At 46.8% G+C, this 23,378-nt stretch overlaps 1 long non-coding RNA gene across 1 annotated transcript; it reads right to left on the bottom strand.

The window, feature by feature from the left end:
* Nucleotides 1-2,607: 2,607 nt before the first annotated feature.
* Nucleotides 2,608-12,290, bottom strand: LOC110491312. The gene is made up of 3 exons (XR_002468802.2): nt 11,623-12,290; nt 11,058-11,109; nt 2,608-3,501 (listed from the first exon to the last, which is right to left on the bottom strand). It is a non-coding gene; the product is annotated as an uncharacterized LOC110491312 (long non-coding RNA).
* Between the last annotated feature and the right edge of the window lie 11,088 nt (nt 12,291-23,378).

Raw genomic sequence — 23,378 nt, 5'->3', positions numbered from 1 at the left:
TGAGTGTCGGTACAGGTGCTGAGTGTAGGTACAGGTGCTGAGTGTAGGTACAGGTATAGGTGCGGAGTGTAGGTACAAGTGCTGAGCGTAGGTACAGGTGCTGAGTGTAGGTACAAGTGCTGAGTGTAGGCACAGGTGCTGAGTGTAGGCACAGGTGCTGAGTGTCGGTACAGGTACAAGTTCTGAGTGTAGGTACAGGTGCTGAGTGTAGGTACAGGTGCTGAGTGTAGGCACAGGTGCTGAGTGTAGGCACAGGTGCTGAGTGTCGGTACAGGTACAAGTTCTGAGTGTAGGTACAGGTGCTGAGTGTAGGTACAGGTGCTGAGTGTAGGTACAGGTGCTGAGTGTCGGTGCAGGTGCTGAGTGTAGGTACAGGTGCTGAGTGTAGGTACAGGTACAATTGCTGAGTGTCGGTACAGGTGCTGAGTGTACGTACAGGTACTGAGTGTAGGTACAGGTTCTGAGTGTAGGTACAGGTGCTGAGTGTTGGTACAGGTACAGGTACAAGTGCTGAGTGTAGGTACAGGTACAGGTGCTGAGTGTAGGTACAGGTACAGGTGCTGAGTGTTGGTAGAGGTACAGGTGCTGAGTGTCGGTACAGGTACAGGTACAAGTGCTGAGTGTAGGTACAGGTACAGGTGCTGAGTGTTGGTACAGGTACAGGTACAAGTGCTGAGTGTAGGTACAGGTACAGGTGCTGAGTGTAGGTACAGGTACAGGTGCTGAGTGTAGGTACAGGTACAGGTGCTGAGTGTAGGTACAGGTACAGGTGCTGAGTGTAGGTACAGGTACAGGTGCTGAGTGTAGGTACAGGTACAGGTGCTGAGTGTTGGTACAGGTACAGGTGCTGAGTGTAGGTACAGGTACAGGTGCTGAGTGTAGGTACAGGTACAGGTGCTGAGTGTTAGTACAGGTACAGGTGCTGAGTGTAGGTACAGGTACAGGTGCTGAGTGTAGGTACAGGTACAGGTGCTGAGTGTTGGTACAGGTACAGGTGCTGAGTGTTGGTACAGGTACAGGTGCTGAGTGTTGGTACAGGTACAGGTGCTGAGTGTTGGTACAGGTACAGGTGCTGAGTGTTGGTACAGGTACAAGTGCTGAGTGTAGGTACAGGTACAGGTGCTGAGTGTTGGTACAGGTACAGGTACAAGTGCTGAGTGTAGGTACAGGTACAGGTGCTGAGTGTAGGTACAGGTACAGGTGCTGAGTGTAGGTACAGGTACAGGTGCTGAGTGTAGGTACAGGTACAGGTGCTGAGTGTAGGTACAGGTACAGGTGCTGAGTGTAGGTACAGGTACAGGTGCTGAGTGTTGGTACAGGTACAGGTGCTGAGTGTAGGTACAGGTACAGGTGCTGAGTGTAGGTACAGGTACAGGTGCTGAGTGTTAGTACAGGTACAGGTGCTGAGTGTAGGTACAGGTACAGGTGCTGAGTGTAGGTACAGGTACAGGTGCTGAGTGTTGGTACAGGTACAGGTGCTGAGTGTTGGTACAGGTACAGGTGCTGAGTGTTGGTACAGGTACAGGTGCTGAGTGTTGGTACAGGTACAGGTGCTGAGTGTTGGTACAGGTACAAGTGCTGAGTGTAGGTACAGGTACAGGTGCTGAGTGTTGGTACAGGTACAGGTACAAGTGCTGAGTGTAGGTACAGGTACAGGTGCTGAGTGTTAGTACAGGTACAGGTGCTGAGTGTTGGTACAGGTGCTGAGTGTTGGTACAGGTACAGGTACAAGTGCTGAGTGTAGGTACAGGTACAGGTGCTGAGGGGAGGTACAGGTACAGGTGCTGAGTGTAGGTACAGGTACAGGTGCTGAGTGTTGGTACAGGTACAGGTGCTGAGTGTTGGTACAGGTACAGGTGCTGAGTGTAGGTACAGGTACAGGTGCTGAGTGTTGGTACAGGTACAGGTGCTGAGTGTTGGTACAGGTACAGGTGCTGAATGTTGGTACAGGTACAGGTGCTGAGTGTTGGTACAAGTACAGGTACAGGTGCTGAGTGTTGGTACAGGTACAGGTACAGGTGCTGAGTGTAGGTACAGGTACAAGTGCTGAGTGTTGGTACAGGTGCTGAGTGCTGAGTGTTGGTACAGGTACAGGTGCTGAGTGTTGGTACAAGTACAGGTGCTGAGTGTTGGTACAGGTACAGGTGCTGAGTGTAGGTACAGGTGCTAAGTGTTGGTACAGGTACAGGTACTGAGTGTAGGTACAGGTGCTGAGTGCCTGTACAGGTGCTGAGTGTAGGTACAGGTGCTGAGTGTCTGTACAGGTGCTTAGTGTAGGTTGTTCAGGTAATCTACCATACACTACAGTGCTTCAGACTGAATTAAGAGGAAGCAAGGAAGAGGATGCGTTTTAAAGACCCTGGTACATTCCAATGAGCTGGAGCTATGAAACATCACATAGTTCCTATAGCAGGACTGCAGTCAAGGGGAGACGTGTTTATGTCTCACTAATGATGACAAGACAAGAGGTGAAACATTCTTCTACCTCCTTACCATGGGGTTTCTGACATCTGTCCTTAACATAACCACATTAGGTGTTTATCCTAGACCCTTACAGGTGGATTTAAATGTTGGGGAGTGTTCATGTTCGGTAGAGGCATGACAATGTTTGTAAAGATGTATTTATTTATTTTTTTACAGGTGACAAGGCAGTTTCTGGAATGGAGATAGTCTTTGTGCCGGTGTGTATTCAGCTAGGTTCAGGATGTTGCATATAGAAATATAATGAATAGAACAGACAATCTGTTCTACATGATACATTCTATACCGTCTCAGTGTGTGTGTGTGTGTGTGTGTGTGTGTGTGTGTGTGTGTGTGTGTGTGTGTGTGTGTGTGTGTGTGTGTGTGTGTGTGTGTGTGTGTGTGTGTGTGTGGGGAATATGTAATCAGTATAACCAGTGGCAGACAGACAGCTTAGTTGCAATCAACACACCCCAAACAGACCAGTCAGATAGGTATGTAGCATTGATCTGCTAACCAGACACAAACACAAACATGAATAAAGGATCTGAGCTTTGGAAGTTGTTTTGATTTGTTGATGTCCCTCAAATGAATTTTGAATATTATAATTATCTAATTAACTTCTCTCTTTCTGGAACCTCAATTTGTCTGAATAACACCTACTTCCAGCAGAAGTGGAATCCAATATCTTTGTTGTTGTGTGAGCTATCCAGTCACAGATGTCTGATTAAGAACCCAGAGAAATTGAGTTATTATTTTCTAAAAAAAACATCTTCAAAACAGACCATGTAAAATTCAGGACATAAAATAATCTAGTTATTTATCCATTTACAAGTAAAATTCACAGACATTTCTATCTTTTGTGCAGGGCCCGGAGATTGCTTCAGCGCGGGGCCTCTCCCTGAATGAAAGTAGTCTTCTATATTTAAAGTGTCTTTAGTTCATATAGGCGAAAAGGTTTACAGTCTGTATGGATTTAAAAAGCAGCTCTTGGGGAGGAGTGAGGCATACTTTCTTCAAAACCGGAGAACCAGAGATCACCTGCAACAAGAGGAAAAGAGCGAGTGAGAACGAGAACACCAAGAAGACAAAAAACATCTGAAAGAAAATGGTTTCAGTCACCTTTATTTCCTAGCACTGTGTTATTTCGCAACGTCCCTTCTGGGACAATAAAGATTTATTGATTCAAATGTTTCAGTCTCCATGTTATATCACGTGGACAGATGAGAGATGGTAGGAGTGTCTACATGTTCCTAAACGAGATGAAGCAATAGTATGTGCCTACATGACCCGTATCCTAAAGCTACTGTATGTAACGCTATAGAATGCCTGAAAAAGTGATGAGGTAACAGGACTCACTGTTCTTTTCTGTCTAAATGACTCGGAGGATCGCACGAGAACATTTCAATACAATCTCACTGGACACATGCACAGGACAATGAATGATACAGACTGTCAAGTACACTGAAATAAATATAAAAACGCAACAATTTAAAAGATTTTACTGAGTTACACTTCATATCAGATAATTGAAATAAAATCATTAGGCCCTAATCTATGTATTTCACATGACTGGGAATACAGCTATGCATGTTGGTCAAAGATAAAAAAAAAATTTAAAGATAAGGGCATGGATCAGAAAACCAGTCAGTATCTGGTGTGACCAGCATTTGCCTCATGCAGTGTGACACATCTCCTTCGCAAAGAGCAGATCAGGCTGTTTGATTGTGACCTGTGGAATGTTGTCTCAACTCCTCTTCAATGGCTGTGAAAAGTTGCTGGATATTGGCGGGAACTGGAACACGCTGTCGTACACGTCGATCCAGAGCATCCCAAACATGCTCAAATGGGTGACATGTCTGGTGAGTATGCAGGCCATAGAACAACTGGGACATTTTCAGCTTCCAGGAATTGTGTACATATCCTTGCGACATGGGGCTGTGCATTATCATGCTGAAACATGAAGTGATGGCGGCGGATGAATGGCACGACAATGGGCCTCAGGATCTTGTCACAGTATCTCTGTGCATTCAAATTGCCATTGATAAAATGCAATTGTGTTCATTGTCCGTAGCTTATGCCTGCCCATACCATAACCCCACCGTCCCTGCGCTGTCTGCCATCAGCCCGGCACAGTTGAAACCGGGATTAATCTGGGAAGAGCGCACTTCTCCAGCGTGCCAGTGGCCATTGAAAGTGAGCATTTGCCCACTGAAGTTGGTTACGACGCCGAACTGCAGTCAGATCAAGACCCCGGTGAGGACAACGAGCACGCAGATGAGCTTCCCTGAGACAGTTTGTGCTGAAATTCTTCAGTTGCGCAAACCAACAGTTTCATCAGCTGTCCAGTTGGCTGATCTCAGATGATCCCTCAGGTGAAGAAGCTGGATGTGGAGGTCCTGGGCTGGCCTGCAAAATTCTCTAAAATTACATTGCAAGTGGCTTATGGTAGAGAAATTAACATTAAATTCTCTAACAACAGCTCTGGTGGACATTCCTGCAGTCAACGTGCCAATTGCACGCTCCCTCAAAACTTGAGACATATATGGCATTGTGTTGTGTGACAAAACTGCACATTTTAAAATGTCCTTTAAGTCCCAAGTACAAGGTGCACCTGTGTAATGAGCATGCTGTTTAATCAGCTACTTGATAATCCATCCACCTGACAGGTGTGGCATATCTTGGCAAAGGAGAAATGCTCACTAACAGGAATGTAAACAAATTTGTGCACAAAATCTGAGAGAAATAAGCTTTTTGTGCATATGGAACATTTCTGGGATCTTATTTCAGCTCATGAAACATGGGACCAACTAATAGCCCCATTGGCAAACATTACATATTGGTTGATATTGTTCAATACTGTCTGGAATCACTGAACGTACACTGAGAAAAATGTTCGCTTAAAATATCAGCGCTCTTATGTTCTCCACAGCCATTATTTGCACTTGTCATTTGCTGCCAAACATTATCAATAAAGTCAAGCTATTAGTCATAACTGGGGTGCAACAGGTGGCTCGTACAATAGCCACGTTGTGCCTTGGTGGTGGCCTGTGTGTGTACTGGCGGAATGAGAAAAACAGCTCACGTTCACAAGTTAAAAGTTTGGGTCAACAATTGCCACTTGTACGGAATCATGTGACAATCAGCAGTTCATGGCCTGTATGGGAGTGGTTTCCCTGTTCTGGCTGTTCCCTGCAATTCAGTTGAAATGCCCAGAAAGACGACAATAAAGACTTGAATCCATCTCAAAAAGTCCCTTGGCTTATCGTCGTTTTTACTCTAAAATCAATCCCCTATTATACCCACTGAAATAAAACTGCTACAGGTGACTTAAGGACTACCCAACTCCATCCAATAGAATCAATAGCAGCACTAAAGCCCATTAAGATGCATTGCAGACAGCATCCCAAGGGGGTCTGGACTGAAGCCCATTAAGATGCATTGCAGGCTACGTTCCAAGGGGGTCTGGACCTCAGCCTGAACCACCCGCCTGCCACCCTTGTTAGAAGCACTGCTTTAAACTAGTGGGTAAACAAGCCTGTACATGAAGAGTCGTGAAGCTGAATAGGAATGGCCAGACTTATTCATTAAAATCTGCCAAAGGCCACAGGCTCTTTTGACTGTAGCAGACAGTAGAGAAAGAATATTAATTATGACATATTCATGAGCAAAGTGAAGTGTGCAATAAGGGCCTGGGGCATGGTGGATTCTGTGAGGTTAGCCAATACTAAATAAAACGACTATCATTAGCTAATTCATTTAATTTACTTAGCCATTGATATGTTTCTGTTTAGCAAATTTTCTTCCAACGTTTACTTGGTAGTACTTAATTTGTTCTCGATTCGGGAAGGCACCGTTGTCTTATAAACTTCTCTGTCCAGTTGCAGGTGGTACTCCAAGAAAACAGAATATTCCGAAAAATATTAGATCCACTTCTTGCACCGTACAGCTCGCATTTGACAACATATTTGCAGGGCGGCAGGTGGCTAGAGCGCTTGGCCAGTAACTGAAAGGTCGCTGGCTCGAATACACGAGCCGACAAGGTGAAACATCTGTCAATGTGCCCTTGAGCAAGGCACGTAACCCTAATTTCCTCTAGGGGCACTGTACTAATATGGCTGACCCTGTAAAACAAGTTGGGGCAGCAGGTAACCTCGTGGTTAGAGCGTTGGGCCAGTAACCAAAAGGTTGCTAGATCAAATCGCTGAGCTGACAAAGTACAAATCTGGCGTTCTGCACCTGAACAAGGCAGTTAACCCACTGTTCCTAGGCCGTCATTGTAAAATAAGAATTTGTTCTTTACTGATTTGCCAAGTTAAATAAAGGTTAAATGAAGGTTAAATATGAATATCCTGAATACGGATAAACAGGATCTAATCTACAGCGCTGTTGGCTGGTTGTCATTGACCGTGCGTAGACTTAAACACTGGTATACACTGATTTATAAGGCCGTACTGGGTAAAATGACAGTTTATCTCTGTTCTTTTTTGTCAGGTGAGTTAATAAATATCAATTACGGTCCCATTCTGATTTGCTTCTAACAGTACCAACATTTAGAACAGGTCATGATAGAAGTAGTTTTAGTTACTTAGCGCCGTGGTCCTGGAATCCTCTCCTGAACATTTTAAAATGTGATGATCTAGTTTCGTTGGTGGAGTTTAAACACTTGATCGATGTATATATCATAGAAGAGCGTAATTGTTTTTTTAGGCCAGCTGTTTTTAGTCAAGATGTTTGTGTTTTTAATGTGATATGTAATTGTTGTACTGTATGTGTGTTTATAGTTTTGTTTAATGTTGTGTTAGTGTATGTTAGTTGTTTATGTCTGAAACGTTGTTCCCCCTGCTGCTATTGGACCAGGTCTCTCTTGGAAAAGAGATGTTATCTCAATGAGAAAAACCTGGATAAATAAAGGTTAATTATTTTTTATTTTTTTAAAGCTTACATATAAATTGTTTTAAGATGGTCATACCAAGGATCATTCAGCTATTTGATTTGGAATTTTAAGACCACTTAAGGTATCAAGAAAATATTGGATGAAACATTGAATTTGGCATTACTGCTATTAGCCAACAGAAACGCAATGAATTACATTTTCAAGATTCACTACATGGAACAAATAGTGCCCCCAAAAATGTAAAGGAAGTTTGTTCCGAAGTGTCTGTCTTGTATGAGATAAGAAAGACCAGGAAACTATGACAGTTGTTTTGTTTACATGTATTTATCCCCTTATATTTAGGCACTAAATTATCTTCATATATACTTACATTTGTTTTTAAAACTAGTACCAGGGATCTTCAGATGAGTCTTGTGGGCGTCCCAGGACAAAACGGATAACACCATCGTGTTCGTGAGAGTCTCAGCTTTTAAAGATAGAGTTTAGTTTGTAGACTACAGACATTTTTGTGAGAAGACCGATTTTTCGGAATGTCTCAAGGTCTGACAAACACCACTCTAACTCTGCCACCTTTCACCGCAGATGCTGAAGGGCGACGTCGGCGGATGAGGTGGATTGAGACGCAGCCCGTGTAGAAATCTCTATTCCTTGAACAGATGGATTTTGGTGGATGGAGACGCAGCCCGTGTAGAAATCTCTATTCCTTGAACAGATGGATTATGGTGGATGGAGACGCAGCCCGTGTAGAAATCTCTATTCCTTGAACAGATGGATTTTGGTGGATGGAGACGCAGCCCGTGTAGAAATCTCTATTCCTTGAACAGATGGATTTTGGTGGATGGAGACGCAGCCCGTGTAGAAATCTCTATTCCTTGAACAGATGGATTATGGTGGATGGAGACGCAGCCCGTGTAGAAATCTCTATTCCTTGAACAGATGGATTTTGGTGGATGGAGACGCAGCCCGTGTAGAAATCTCTATTCCTTGAACAGATGGATTTTGGTGGATGGAGACGCAGCCCGTGTAGAAATCTCTATTCCTTGAACAGATGGATTTTGGTGGATGGAGACGCAGCCCGTGTAGAAATCTCTATTCCTTGAACAGATGGATTTTGGAGATGTTTTGTTTTTATGTTCATTATGTTTCCATGGGGACCATTGTAGGCTAAGGGTTAAACACAAGCTTTCAAAAGCTATGCCGTTGATGCTTGAGTTCACTTGGCTGCTGTGAAGGGCATCTATTCTGAAGGTCTAGGCTTTATAACACTGGTTGTGTTTGGACAGTATTCAGACCCCGTTGATGTTTCAGTTCACTTGGCTGCTGTGAAGGGCATCTATTCTGAAGGTCTAGGCTTTATAACACTGGTTGTGTTTGGACAGTATTCAGACCCCGTTGATGTTTCAGTTCACTTGGCTGCTGTGAAGGGCATCTATTCTGAAGGTCTAGGCTTTATAACACTGGTTGTGTACAGTGCATTTGGAAAGTGTTCAGACCCCTTGACTTTCTCCACATGTTGTTACATTACAGCCTTATTCGAAAATGTATTAATCTAAAAACACAATAGCCCATAATGACAAAGCGAAAACAGGTTTAGAAATGTTAGCAAATGTATTAAAAATAAAAAACATATCTTATTTACACAAATATTCAGATCCTGCTATGGGACTTGAAATTGAGCTCAGGTGCATTGTTTCCATTGATCATTCTTGAGATGTTTCTACAACTTGGAGTCCACCTGTGGTAAATTCAATTGATTGGGCATAATTTGGAAAGGCACACACACCTGTCTATATAAGGTCCCACAGTTGACACTGTAAGGTCAGAGCAAAAACCAAGCCATGAGGTTCAAAGGAATTGTCCGTAGAGCCCCGAGACAGGATTGTGTTGAGGCACAGATCTGGGGAAGTGTACCAAAACATTTCTGCAGCATTGAAAATCCCCAAGAACACAGTGGCCTTTATCATTCTTAAATGGAAGAAGTTTAGAACCACCGAGACTTTTCCTAGAGCTGGCCACCCGGCCAAACTGAGCAATCGGGGGAGAAGGGCCTTGGTCAGGGAGGTGACAAAGAACCCGATGGTCTCTCTGACTGAGCTCCAGAGTTTCTCAAGTGGAGATGGGAGAACCTTCCAGAAGGACAACCATCTCTGCAGCACTCCACCAATCAGGCCTTTATGGTAAAGTGGCCAGACAGAAGCCACTCCTCAGTAAAAGGCACATGACAGCCCGCTTGGAGTTTGCCAAAAGGCATCTAAAGAATCTCAGACCATGAGAAACAAGAGTCTGAAACCAAGATTGAACTCTGTGGCCTGAATGCCAAGTCTCACGTCTGGAGGAAACCTGGCACCATCCCTATGGTGAAGCATGGTGGTGGCAGCAACATGCTGTGGCAATGTTTTTCAGCAGAAGGGACTGGGAGACTTGTCAGGATCGAGACAAAGATGAACGGAGCAAAGTACAGAGAGATCCTTGATAAAAAGAAAACTGCTCTAGAGCACTCAGGACCTCAGACTGGGGCGAAGGTTCACCTTCCAACAGGACAACGACCCTAAGCACACAGCCAAGACTCCGCAGGAGTGGCTTCGGAACAAGCCTCAATGTCCTTGAGTGGCCCAGTCAGAGCCCAGACTTGAACCCGAGCGAACATCTCTGGAGAGACCTGAAAATAGCTGTGCAGCGATGCTCCCCATCCGACCTGACGGAGCTTGAAAGGATCTGCAGAGAATAAATGGGAGGAACTCCCCAAATACAGATGTGCCAAACTTGTAGCGTCATACCCAAGAAGACTTAAGACTAATTGCTGCCAAAGGCGCTTCAATAAATTACTGAGTAAAGGGTCTGAATACTTATGCAAATGTGATATCAGTTTAAAACTTTAACGTGCACAAATTTCTAAAAAGCTGTTTTTTGCTTTGTCATTATGGGGTATGTGTTCAGATTTAGGAGGCTATTTTTTGTTGTTGTTGATTTAATACATTTTAGAATAAGGCTGTAATGTAACAATATGTGGAAAGGGGTCTGAATACTTTCCGAATGCACTGTGTATTGCATCAGTTAGATGTGACGTTTCATAGTCCCCAAGACGAGCGAGGAGTGTCGTCATATGAACTGCCTCATGGATACGCATCTCTTTTGATACCCGTTTGTTTGATTTATTCTATTCTAAGGAGTGGCACGACAGAAATGCGTCAGCGTTGCAATGTTGTTTTACCCTCTTAACGTCACTGTGTTCTATCCTAATGGACCATTAGATGTGGCAACCTACTGGTTGTAACCTACTGGTGTTTAGTCATTTCTTCAAGGCAAGAGAGCCGAGGGAATGTTGACACAGTCTACAGTACATGTTGCCAAAACAGATATTAGCCTTGCTGTTGTATTGAGTGGGAAGATAGCTGTAGGACTAGCCTAAGAAATGGGATTGTGTCAGAGTTGCAACATTAAACTCTTTGGGAGGATAGAGTTCCTAACCAGGGAAATTAAATGGATTTATGTACAGTCCAAACAACTACAAATGAGGCTTGGCCGCTGTTTTGGTGTCAAATGCAGGCTAGTTAGAAATTGAGCAAAAAAAAAAAAAAATGAAAATATGTTTACCTTGAGTGGGTGAATCTCATATTTTAATGTAATATGTATTTTATAAAGAAATTGATCACACAACATCAGGCTGAATCTAACAATAGAATGAGCCAAAAAAACTCACCTAGATCAGGGTTAGGCCACTGGCGCCCCTTTTTGAAGGCCTTCGGTTAACCCTGCCCAAAAATAAAGTCATTTATAATTTTTATGAAACTCAGTCGGGGTCTCAAATTACTGTTGCGATTTAGAACAGTAGAATACACAAGGTGCCATTTCTAAATGTGGTTGTGTATCAGCCAGTTTATGTTGTTATGGAAGTCACTGATAGTCGTTCAATTAGCCCATGTATGTGAAGATTTTTTAGATTGCTAAATCAGCTATCTACATTTATTATCATGGTCGAATTACCTACTGTGGGGCCTGCATTGATTTTGTTATTCTCACTCAGATATAATATTAAAAACGGCAAACATTTATCTACAGCCTATGGCAAAATGTGTTATTGCAGGAAATTCGTTATAAAATTGCAACATTTTCTCAACATCCCATGGCAAAATATGGATGTGGGTACATAAACCCACGAGCAACTGCGGCCCCTAATGAGTTCAGGTTTTTTTTGTGGCGCGCCCCCCCCCGGGCTAGAAAGAGCCACAGGTAATGAGTTGTTATTGTTTTGGATAATCACCTACCAACTGTGTGTCAGAGAAGCCTAACCACTTTTCCATCCATAATGCTCTGCAACACCTCAGAATTATTCAGAATCCCCAACTCCACCGTTTTCGCTGTAGGCTGGTGGTCAAAACTTCGGTCATATCCTAGATTGTCGCGTCCCGTCAGGCTGCTGCTGTGTTCACACGTAATTCGTGATAGAGTTTGATCAGGAACCGTTCCGTTCACTGATTCCTTTCCATTCCACTTGCACTTCTCCCCAGCTTCCAGAGTTTTAATATTGCTCTTCGAGATCCTTTCCGAAAACTTTCTTGCCCTGTGCGCAAAATTGTCCAGGGTGCTTTTATCAAAGTCCTCGGAGTAAACCATTATGTTGCCCGTGTACCACAAAATCCACCAAGCCAGACTGAGGAAAATGATGAGTGCACCCGTGTAGATTAGGAAATCACCGTAGAAGTGACCGTCCAACTTTAGATCGGCGAAAATACCAACTAAAATAACTATCAAACCGCAGACGTCAAAAGCGATGGCTAGGAAAAATAACGGCGCACAGTTCCCCACGCAGCTGTGAGCCATTCCTAAGCTGTATGAGTGATTGAGCTCAAATAACGGCAGGGAAGAGCTGAACTCGTTTTACAGGACGGCACATTTCCTCACCATCCACCTGTGGTGAACACCTGTGCGCGCAGAGAGCCGCCAGAGAGCCGCCTTCCTGTGACGTCAATGTAAACTAGAGGGTTCAAACTAGAGGGTTTGCACAGATCTGAGTCCAGTTTACGAACCCAAATTTAGAACCTTTATCATTTGGGGGAAAAACGCAAAACTGATGTTAGATCAGTGTCTAAGTGTAACCCAAATGACAGGTGGTTGGTCATATGTAAAACAGGTAGACTTGTATCGAAACAAGCAAATACATTCAAAATGTGTTAGATAAAGTGCTGCATTTTAGCATTCCCCCACAACCAATCAGGTTGTCACACCTGTTCTGTTTGTTGAACCTGAGAAGTGGCTCAGAAACTCATGCTAGTTCTGGGGGAAGCATCCATCGGGCAGTTTATTCTTTAGTTTTGAGATGATTGGACAATGGCTATCCATCACACAGGCTATCCATCACACAGGCTATCCATCACACAGGCTACCCATCACACAGGCTACCCATCACACAGGCTACCCATCACACAGGTTATCCATCACACAGGTTATCCATCACACAGGTTATCCATCACACAGGCTACCCATCACACAGGCTATCCATCACACATGCTATCCATCACACAGGCTACCCATCACACAGGCTACCCATCACACATGCTATCCATCACACAGGCTACCCATCACACAGGCTACCCATCACACAGGCTATCCATCACACAGGCTATCCATCACACAGGCTATCCATCACACAATCTATCCATCACACAATCTATCCATCACACAGGTTATCCATCACACAGGTTATCCATCACACATTGGTTATCCATCACACAATCTATCCATCACACAGGTTATCCATCACACAGGTTATCCATCACACAGGCTATCCATCACACAATCTATCCATCACACAATCTATCCATCACACAGGTTATCCATCACACAGGTTATCCATCACACAGGTTATCCATCACACAATCTATCCATCACACAGGTTATCCATCACACAGGCTATCCATCACACAGGTTATCCATCACACAGGTTATCCATCACACAATCTATCCATCACACAGGCTGGGGTGGGATAATCAAAGGTTGAATATGATCCTCGTATTTTAGACGCTATGATTGCAGGTTTTAATTGGTAAGAGTGAGGTTGGCCAGCCCTCCTCCTGGAGAATTGGCCTCTGCATAGTCTAGATTTCTAGAATTTGTTCTTTAACTGACTTGCCTAATTAAATAAAGGTTAAAGAAATTAAATAAAAATTCTCTGGCGAGAACCATGGAGCAACAAGTTGAGCAGAAACTATAGAGCAGTCTCTCCCAGAACTTGTTCTGTGATACCCATCAACCACACCAGTTTCTGGCCACATCAACTCAAAACTAATCAGTCAGAGCCAGTCCCGCCCAACAGTAAACACCTGCTTAATGCCACTATAAAGTTCTTATAAAAGGGTTTGTTTATAGTGGGACCATAATTAGTCCAACTGATATAAATACTGTTTGTGCTTCTGCTTAGTGTTCCTGAGCTAATGGGAAAGAGTAATTTGTCTGCAGCAATAATCATGCATATTTTTTATTTATTTATTTACAGAATTTAAAAATGTAGAGCTGTTGTTTTTCCAATTCGGCTGCTGAGGGCGCCAAACCCCTTTGCAACAGGCCCAAACCCTGCTTCAGCGACTCACTCACGCAGCCTGTATAACGCCTGAGTGGCCAAGTAAGTAACGCGCGTGTGTGTGTGTTATTCAGAGCAAAGCTTGAAGGAGGCCGATAACATCCTTTCCAACTGTGTGTTAGGGACTAAGTGTTTTCACAAAGACTGCGTTCATGAGCCAGCCCATTATGGACTTTGAGGTGAGGCCTGAGTTGAGATTTCTGTCTTTTAACACAGTGCATTGTATTAATGGTAGGCGTTTGAATGACAACAAGTTCACCCCAATCATCACCTCAAAGTGAGGGTGATATCTGATACTATCTCTAGTGTTGGCAACTGAAATGACATTCTGGTATACCTGTGTGTCACTGGGACACAAACACACACATATAGCCTCTGTACACATACTGTATCTAAACTGTGCACCCAGTTAAGCCCCTGCATTCATATACAGTACACTGCATTGCAGGGTTCATGCCTGTCCAGTATATTCCCTTATGAAGAGGATTTTCTATAGACGACCTGGTAGATACCTCCAGTCAGGTTGAACAGGAGAGGGGAAGCGAGGCTGAGACAAGGTGAGGGAGGGGAGATGAGGCTGATATGAGGTGAGGGGAGGGAAGGTGAGGAGAGGCTGAGACGAGGGAAGGTGAGGCGAGGGAAGGAGAGGCTGAGACGAGGGGAGGGGAGGAGAGATGAGGGGAGGGGAGGGGAGGTGAGGTGAGGAGAGGCTGAGACGAGGGGAGGAGAGACGAGGGGAGGTGAGGGGAGGGGAGGCGAGGGGAGGAGATGCTGAGACGAGGGGAGGTGAGGGGAGGAGAGGAGACGTTAGGCTGAGACTAGTGAAGGTGAGGGGAGGCGAGGGGAGGTGAGGCCAGGCTGAGATGAGGGGAGGTGAGGTGAGGAGACGATAGGCTGAGACGAAGGAATGAGAGGAGATGGTAGGCTGAGACATGGGGAGGCGAGGGGAGTGGAGGAGAGGGGAGGTGAGGCTGAGACGAGGGAGGAGAGGGAAGGTTAGGGGAGGAGAGGGGAGGTGAGGTAAGGCAAGACTGAGTTGAGGGGAGGAAAACGGAGGGGAGGTAAGACTGAGATGAGGGGAGGAGAGGATGACACGATGGGACGGGAGGAGAGGCTGAGACGAGGGGAGGTGAGGTGAGGGGAGGAGAGACTAAGTGGAGGAGAGGCTGAGATGAGGGAAGGCGAGGAGGCAAGACTGAGATGAGGAGAGGGGAGGAGAGACTAAGGGGAGGAGAGGCTGAGATGAGGGAAGGCGAGGAGGCAAGACTGAGATGAGGGGAGGCTTAGACGAGGAGGGGAGGAGAGGTAAGACAGATGAGGGGAGGCGAGGGTAGGTGAGGCAAGGGAAGGGGAGGCAAGACTGAGATGAGGGGAGGGGAGGTCGGGAAGTAGAGGGAGGGGAGGTGAGGGGAGGCAAGACTGAGATGAGGGGAGGGGAGGTAGGGAAGTAGAGGGAGGGGAGGTGAGGGGAGGCAAGACTGAGATGAGGGGAGGGGAGGTAGGGAAGTAGAGGGAGGGGAGGTGAGGGGAGGCAAGACTGAGATGAGGGGAGGCTTAGACGAGGTGAGAGAAGGAGAGGTAAGACTGAGATGAGGTGAGGCAAGGAAAGGGGAGGGGAGGCAAGACTGAGATGAGGGGAGGGGAGGGGAGGCTTAGACAAGGTAAGGCTGAGGCGAGGGGATGCGTGGTTAGGAGAGGGGAGGCATGGTTAGGAGAGGGGAGGCGTGGTTAGGAGAGGGGAGGCGTGGTTAGGAGAGGGGAGGCGTGGTTAGGAGAGGGGAGGCGTGGTTAGGAGAGGGGAGGTGTGGTTAGGAGAGGGGAGGTGTGGTTAGGAGAGGGGAGGCGTGGTTAGGAGAGGGGAGGCGAAGCTGAGATGAAGGAAGGAAAGAAGCTCAAGCCAAGTCAAGACTCACACTCTGTCCTATCATCACTCTGTCCTATCATCACTCTGTCCTATCATCACTCTGTCCTATCATCACCATTTCCTATCATTACTCTGTCCTATCATTACTTTGTCCTATCATTACTGTGATTATTACTGCTACAGCCAGGGCAGGCCCTAGCTGTATGGGGGACCTAAGCTAGATTTGGTTGTGGGCCCCCCCACCATGCGGGAAAAATGTTTAGTGGCCCACCACTTTACAGCAAAAATACAGGCTAATATATTGCTAAAAAGTTACCTTGTCCTAGAGAGATTTACACGGTTATCTAAACGTCAGGCCAGGGTGGCCTACACGGAACACAACCCGTACTTAAATGTAGAGCTGTTGTTTTGTCAAGAAACGGAATAGAGCTAAGCACAGGCAAAATCCTAGAGGAGAACCTGCCTCAGTCTGCTTTCCAACAGACACAGAGACAAATTAAATTTTCAGCAGTACAATAACCTAAAACACAAGGCCAAATATACACTTGCTTAACAATACAACATTGAATGTACCCGAGTGGCCTAGTTACAGTTTTGACTAAAATCGTCTTTAAAAACTACGTTAAGACTTTAAAATGGCTGTCTAGTAGTGACAACAACCAATTTGACAGCCTTAAAAACTTTAAAAAGAATAATCTGCAAATATTGTACAATCCAGGTGTGCAAATCTCTTAGAGATTTACTCAGACTCACAGTGGTAATCCCTGCAAAATGGGATTGTAACATGTATTGACTCAGTGGGTTGAATACTTATGTAGTCAAGATATATTAGCGTTATATTTTTCATATATATATTTTTTTTACTAATGTTTGAATTTTTCTTCCACTTTGACGTTAGAGTATTTTGTGTAAATTGTTGACAAAAAATGAAAATGAAATCAAATTTAATTCCAATTTGTAACGCAACAAAATGTTTGAGAAACAACATGTTTCCTCATGGTTCTCTTTAAAGTCATGTTCTCAGAACATTAAGGAATCTTTCTATAAAAAAAACACAAGAAAACATGAGTAACGTTCAAAGAACGTTCGTTCTCAGTGTCAACCAAGTGTGTTCAGGTGTGATGGCCACGCCCACTAATTGGCCAACAGAACGTTGGTTCTCAGTGTCAACCAAGTGTGTTCAGGTGTGATGGCCACGCCCACTAATTGGCCAACAGAACGTTCGTTCTCAGTGTCAACCAAGTGTGTTCAGGTGTGATGGCCGCGCCCACTAATTGGCCAACAGAACGTTGGTTCTCAGTGTCAACGAAGTGTGTTCAGGTGCGTTGGCCGCGCCCACTAATTGGCCAACAGAACGTTGGTTCTCAGTGTCAACGAAGTGTGTTCAGGTGTGATGGCCGCGCCCACTAATTGGCCAACAGAACGTTCGTTCTCAGTGTCAACCAAGTGTGTTCAGGTGTGATGGCCGCGCCCACTAATTGGCCAACAGAACGTTCGTTCTCAGTGTCAACGAAGTGTGTTCAGGTGTGATGGCCACGCCCACTAATTGGCCAACAGAACGTTGGTTCTCAGTGTCAACGAAGTGTGTTCAGGTGCGTTGGCCGCGCCCACTAATTGGCCAACAGAACGTTGGTTCTCAGTGTCAACCAAGTGTGTTCAGGTGTGATGGCCACGCCCACTAATTGGCCAACAGAACGTTGGTTCTCAGTGTCAACCAAGTGTGTTCAGGTGTGATGGCCACGCCCACTAATTGGCCAACAGAACGTTGGTTCTCAGTGTCAACCAAGTGTGTTCAGGTGTGATGGCCACGCCCACTAATTGGCCAACAGAACGTTGGTTCTCAGTGTCAACCAAGTGTGTTCAGGTGCGTTGGCCGCGCCCACTAATTGGCCAACAGAACGTTGGTTCTCAGTGTCAACCAAGTGTGTTCAGGTGTGATGGCCACGCCCACTAATTGGCCAACAGAACGTTGGTTCTCAGTGTCAACCAAGTGTGTTCAGGTGTGATGGCCACGCCCACTAATTGGCCAACAGAACGTTCGTTCTCAGTGTCAACCAAGTGTGTTCAGGTGTGATGGCCACGCCCACTAATTGGCCAACAGAACGTTGGTTCTCAGTGTCAACCAAGTGTGTTCAGGTGCGTTGGCCGCGCCCACTAATTGGCCAACAGAACGTTGGTTCTCAGTGTCAACGAAGTGTGTTCAGGTGTGATGGCCACGCCCACTAATTGGCCAACAGAACGTTGGTTCTCAGTGTCAACCAAGTGTGTTCAGGTGCGTTGGCCGCGCCCACTAATTGGCCAACAGAACGTTGGTTCTCAGTGTCAACGAAGTGTGTTCAGGTGCGTTGGCCGCGCCCACTAATTGGCCAACAGAACGTTGGTTCTCAGTGTCAACGAAGTGTGTTCAGGTGCGATGGCCGCGCCCACTAATTGGCCAACAGAACGTTGGTTCTCAGTGTCAACGAAGTGTGTTCAGGTGCGTTGGCCGCGCCCACTAATTGGCCAACAGAACGTTGGTTCTCAGTGTCAACGAAGTGTGTTCAGGTGCGATGGCCGCGCCCACTAATTGGCCAACAGAACGTTGGTTCTCAGTGTCAACGAAGTGTGTTCAGGTGCGTTGGCCGCGCCCACTAATTGGCCAACAGAACGTTGGTTCTCAGTGTCAACGAAGTGTGTTCAGGTGCGTTGGCCGCGCCCACTAATTGGCCAACAGAACGTTGGTTCTCAGTGTCAACGAAGTGTGTTCAGGTGCGTTGGCCGCGCCCACTAATTGGCCAACAGAACGTTGGTTCTCAGTGTCAACGAAGTGTGTTCAGGTGCGTTGGCCGCGCCCACTAATTGGCCAACAGAACGTTGGTTCTCAGTGTCAACGAAGTGTGTTCAGGTGCGTTGGCCGCGCCCACTAATTGGCCAACAGAACGTTGGTTCTCAGTGTCAACGAAGTGTGTTCAGGTGCGATGGCCGCGCCCACTAATTGGCCAACAGAACGTTGGTTCTCAGTGTCAACGAAGTGTGTTCAGGTGCGATGGCCGCGCCCACTAATTGGCCAACAGAACGTTGGTTCTCAGTGTCAACGAAGTGTGTTCAGGTGCGTTGGCCGCGCCCACTAATTGGCCAACAGAACGTTGGTTCTCAGTGTCAACGAAGTGTGTTCAGGTGCGTTGGCCGCGCCCACTAATTGGCCAACAGAACGTTGGTTCTCAGTGTCAACGAAGTGTGTTCAGGTGCGTTGGCCGCGCCCACTAATTGGCCAACAGAACGTTGGTTCTCAGTGTCAACGAAGTGTGTTCAGGTGCGTTGGCCGCGCCCACTAATTGGCCAACAGAACGTTGGTTCTCAGTGTCAACGAAGTGTGTTCAGGTGCGTTGGCCGCGCCCACTAATTGGCCAACAGAACGTTGGTTCTCAGTGTCAACGAAGTGTGTTCAGGTGCGTTGGCCGCGCCCACTAATTGGCCAACAGAACGTTGGTTCTCAGTGTCAACGAAGTGTGTTCAGGTGCGATGGCCGCGCCCACTAATTGGCCAACAGAATGTTGGTTCTCAGTGTCAACGAAGTGTGTTCAGGTGCGTTGGCCGCGCCCACTAATTGGCCAACAGAACGTTGGTTCTCAGTGTCAACGAAGTGTGTTCAGGTGCGATGGCCGCGCCCACTAATTGGCCAACAGAACGTTGGTTCTCAGTGTCAACGAAGTGTGTTCAGGTGCGTTGGCCGCGCCCACTAATTGGCCAACAGAACGTTGGTTCTCAGTGTCAACGAAGTGTGTTCAGGTGCGTTGGCCGCGCCCACTAATTGGCCAACAGAACGTTGGTTCTCAGTGTCAACGAAGTGTGTTCAGGTGTGATGGCCGCGCCCACTAATTGGCCAACAGAACGTTGGTTCTCAGTGTCAACGAAGTGTGTTCAGGTGCGTTGGCCGCGCCCACTAATTGGCCAACAGAACGTTGGTTCTCAGTGTCAACGAAGTGTGTTCAGGTGCGTTGGCCGCGCCCACTAATTGGCCAACAGAACGTTGGTTCTCAGTGTCAACGAAGTGTGTTCAGGTGCGTTGGCCGCGCCCACTAATTGGCCAACAGAACGTTGGTTCTCAGTGTCAACGAAGTGTGTTCAGGTGCGTTGGCCGCGCCCACTAATTGGCCAACAGAACGTTGGTTCTCAGTGTCAACGAAGTGTGTTCAGGTGCGATGGCCGCGCCCACTAATTGTCCAACAGAACGTTGGTTCTCAGTGTCAACGAAGTGTGTTCAGGTGTGATGGCCGCGCCCACTAATTGGCCAACAGAACGTTGGTTCTCAGTGTCAACGAAGTGTGTTCAGGTTTGATGGCCGCGCCCACTAATTGGCCAACAGAACGTTGGTTTTCAGTGTCAACGAAGTGTGTTCAGGTGCGTTGGCCGCGCCCACTAATTGGCCAACAGAACGTTGGTTCTCAGTGTCAACGAAGTGTGTTCAGGTGCGTTGGCCGCGCCCACTAATTGGCCAACAGAACGTTGGTTCTCAGTGTCAACGAAGTGTGTTCAGGTGTGATGGCCGCGCCCACTAATTGGCCAACAGAACGTTGGTTCTCAGTGTCAACGAAGTGTGTTCAGGTGCGTTGGCCGCGCCCACTAATTGGCCAACAGAACGTTGGTTCTCAGTGTCAACGAAGTGTGTTCAGGTGCGTTGGCCGCGCCCACTAATTGGCCAACAGAACGTTGGTTCTCAGTGTCAACGAAGTGTGTTCAGGTGTGTTGGCCGCGCCCACTAATTGGCCAACAGAACGTTGGTTCTCAGTGTCAACGAAGTGTGTTCAGGTGCGTTGGCCGCGCCCACTAATTGGCCAACAGAACGTTGGTTCTCAGTGTCAACGAAGTGTGTTCAGGTGTGATGGCCGCGCCCACTAATTGGCCAACAGAACGTTGGTTCTCAGTGTCAACGAAGTGTGTTCAGGTGCGATGGCCGCGCCCACTAATTGGCCAACAGAACGTTGGTTCTCAGTGTCAACGAAGTGTGTTCAGGTGCGTTGGCCGCGCCCACTAATTGGCCAACAGAACGTTGGTTCTCAGTGTCAACGAAGTGTGTTCAGGTGCGTTGGCCGCGCCCACTAATTGGCCAACAGAACGTTGGTTCTCAGTGTCAACGAAGTGTGTTCAGGTGCGATGGCCGCGCCCACTAATTGGCCAACAGAACGTTGGTTCTCAGTGTCAACGAAGTGTGTTCAGGTGCGTTGGCCGCGCCCACTAATTGGCCAACAGAACGTTGGTTCTCAGTGTCAACGAAGTGTGTTCAGGTGTGATGGCCGCGCCCACTAATTGGCCAACAGAACGTTGGTTCTCAGTGTCAACGAAGTGTGTTCAGGTGCGTTGGCCGCGCCCACTAATTGGCCAACAGAACGTTGGTTCTCAGTGTCAACGAAGTGTGTTCAGGTGTGATGGCCGCGCCCACTAATTGGCCAACAGAACGTTGGTTCTCAGTGTCAACGAAGTGTGTTCAGGTGCGTTGGCCGCGCCCACTAATTGGCCAACAGAACGTTGGTTCTCAGTGTCAACGAAGTGTGTTCAGGTGCGATGGCCGCGCCCACTAATTGGCCAACAGAACGTTGGTTCTCAGTGTCAACGAAGTGTGTTCAGGTGTGATGGCCGCGCCCACTAATTGGCCAACAGAACGTTGGTTCTCAGTGTCAACGAAGTGTGTTCAGGTGTGATGGCCGCGCCCACTAATTGGCCAACAGAACGTTGGTTCTCAGTGTCAACGAAGTGTGTTCAGGTGCGTTGGCCGCGCCCACTAATTGGCCAACAGAACGTTGGTTCTCAGTGTCAACGAAGTGTGTTCAGGTGCGTTGGCCGCGCCCAATAATTGGCCAACAGAACGTTGGTTCTCAGTGTCAACGAAGTGTGTTCAGGTGTGATGGCCGCGCCCACTAATTGGCCAACAGAACGTTGGTTCTCAGTGTCAACGAAGTGTGTTCAGGTGCGTTGGCCGCGCCCACTAATTGGCCAACAGAACGTTGGTTCTCAGTGTCAACGAAGTGTGTTCAGGTGTGATGGCCGCGCCCACTAATTGGCCAACAGAACGTTGGTTCTCAGTGTCAACGAAGTGTGTTCAGGTGTGATGGCCGCGCCCACTAATTGGCCAACAGAACGTTGGTTCTCAGTGTCAACGAAGTGTGTTCAGGTGCGTTGGCCGCGCCCACTAATTGGCCAACAGAACGTTGGTTCTCAGTGTCAACGAAGTGTGTTCAGGTGCGATGGCCGCGCCCACTAATTGGCCAACAGAACGTTGGTTCTCAGTGTCAACGAAGTGTGTTCAGGTGCGTTGGCCGCGCCCACTAATTGGCCAACAGAACGTTGGTTCTCAGTGTCAACGAAGTGTGTTCAGGTGTGATGGCCGCGCCCACTAATTGGCCAACAGAACGTTGGTTCTCAGTGTCAACGAAGTGTGTTCAGGTGCGTTGGCCGCGCCCACTAATTGGCCAACAGAACGTTGGTTCTCAGTGTCAACGAAGTGTGTTCAGGTGTGATGGCCGCGCCCACTAATTGGCCAACAGAACGTTGGTTCTCAGTGTCAACGAAGTGTGTTCAGGTGCGTTGGCCGCGCCCACTAATTGGCCAACAGAACGTTGGTTCTCAGTGTCAACGAAGTGTGTTCAGGTGCGTTGGCCGCGCCCACTAATTGGCCAACAGAACGTTGGTTCTCAGTGTCAACGAAGTGTGTTCAGGTGTGATGGCCGCGCCCACTAATTGGCCAACAGAACGTTGGTTCTCAGTGTCAACGAAGTGTGTTCAGGTGCGTTGGCCGCGCCCACTAATTGGCCAACAGAACGTTGGTTCTCAGTGTCAACGAAGTGTGTTCAGGTGCGTTGGCCGCGCCCACTAATTGGCCAACAGAACGTTGGTTCTCAGTGTCAACGAAGTGTGTTCAGGTGTGATGGCCGCGCCCACTAATTGGCCAACAGAACGTTGGTTCTCAGTGTCAACGAAGTGTGTTCAGGTGCGTTGGCCGCGCCCACTAATTGGCCAACACCAAATCTTAATGAGTGCTTGTTTCCTTTGAAATGGGGTCTGTTTTGAATAGAGTAAAATGAACAGCTTTGTAGGAGTTAAAAAAACATGGTAGGCTAGCTGCATCCTGGTGGCGCAGTGGACTAATTCCATGGATAGAGAACACAAGATCATAGGTTTGCATGTCACTGATGGCATGCCACAGTAAATAAATACGTGTTTGCCTGATTGATAATGCCTGAGCAAATGAACGTCCATATGTTCTATGCTTGCACTTCTAAACAACCAAAACTAAGCTAGCAGTGTTGTTAGAAGTCTTATTGAAACATTCAGAGAAAGTTTTAAATAAAACCTCCAAATAACCTAGAATTGTTGTTTCCGGAACGTTAATAAAACGTCACAGGAAAATGTTCAGGGTCTCATACTAAAACATTCTCAGAACCTGCTTACAACCTAAAGATTTTAGTTTCCAGAACAGACAAAATGTTAAATTCCGTTCTCAGAGCGTGAAAAACAACAACAAAAAACGTTTGGTTTCACCGGTCGGGAAACGTGTGGCTTCTTTCCCAAAACCAATGGGAAACCAAAAACGCTCCCACAACTT

This window comes from Oncorhynchus mykiss, chromosome 16, assembly GCF_013265735.2.
Source record: "Oncorhynchus mykiss isolate Arlee chromosome 16, USDA_OmykA_1.1, whole genome shotgun sequence".
NCBI classification, from domain to species: Eukaryota; Metazoa; Chordata; class Actinopteri; order Salmoniformes; family Salmonidae; genus Oncorhynchus; species Oncorhynchus mykiss.
This window is presented reverse-complemented; position numbering and strand designations above follow the sequence as displayed.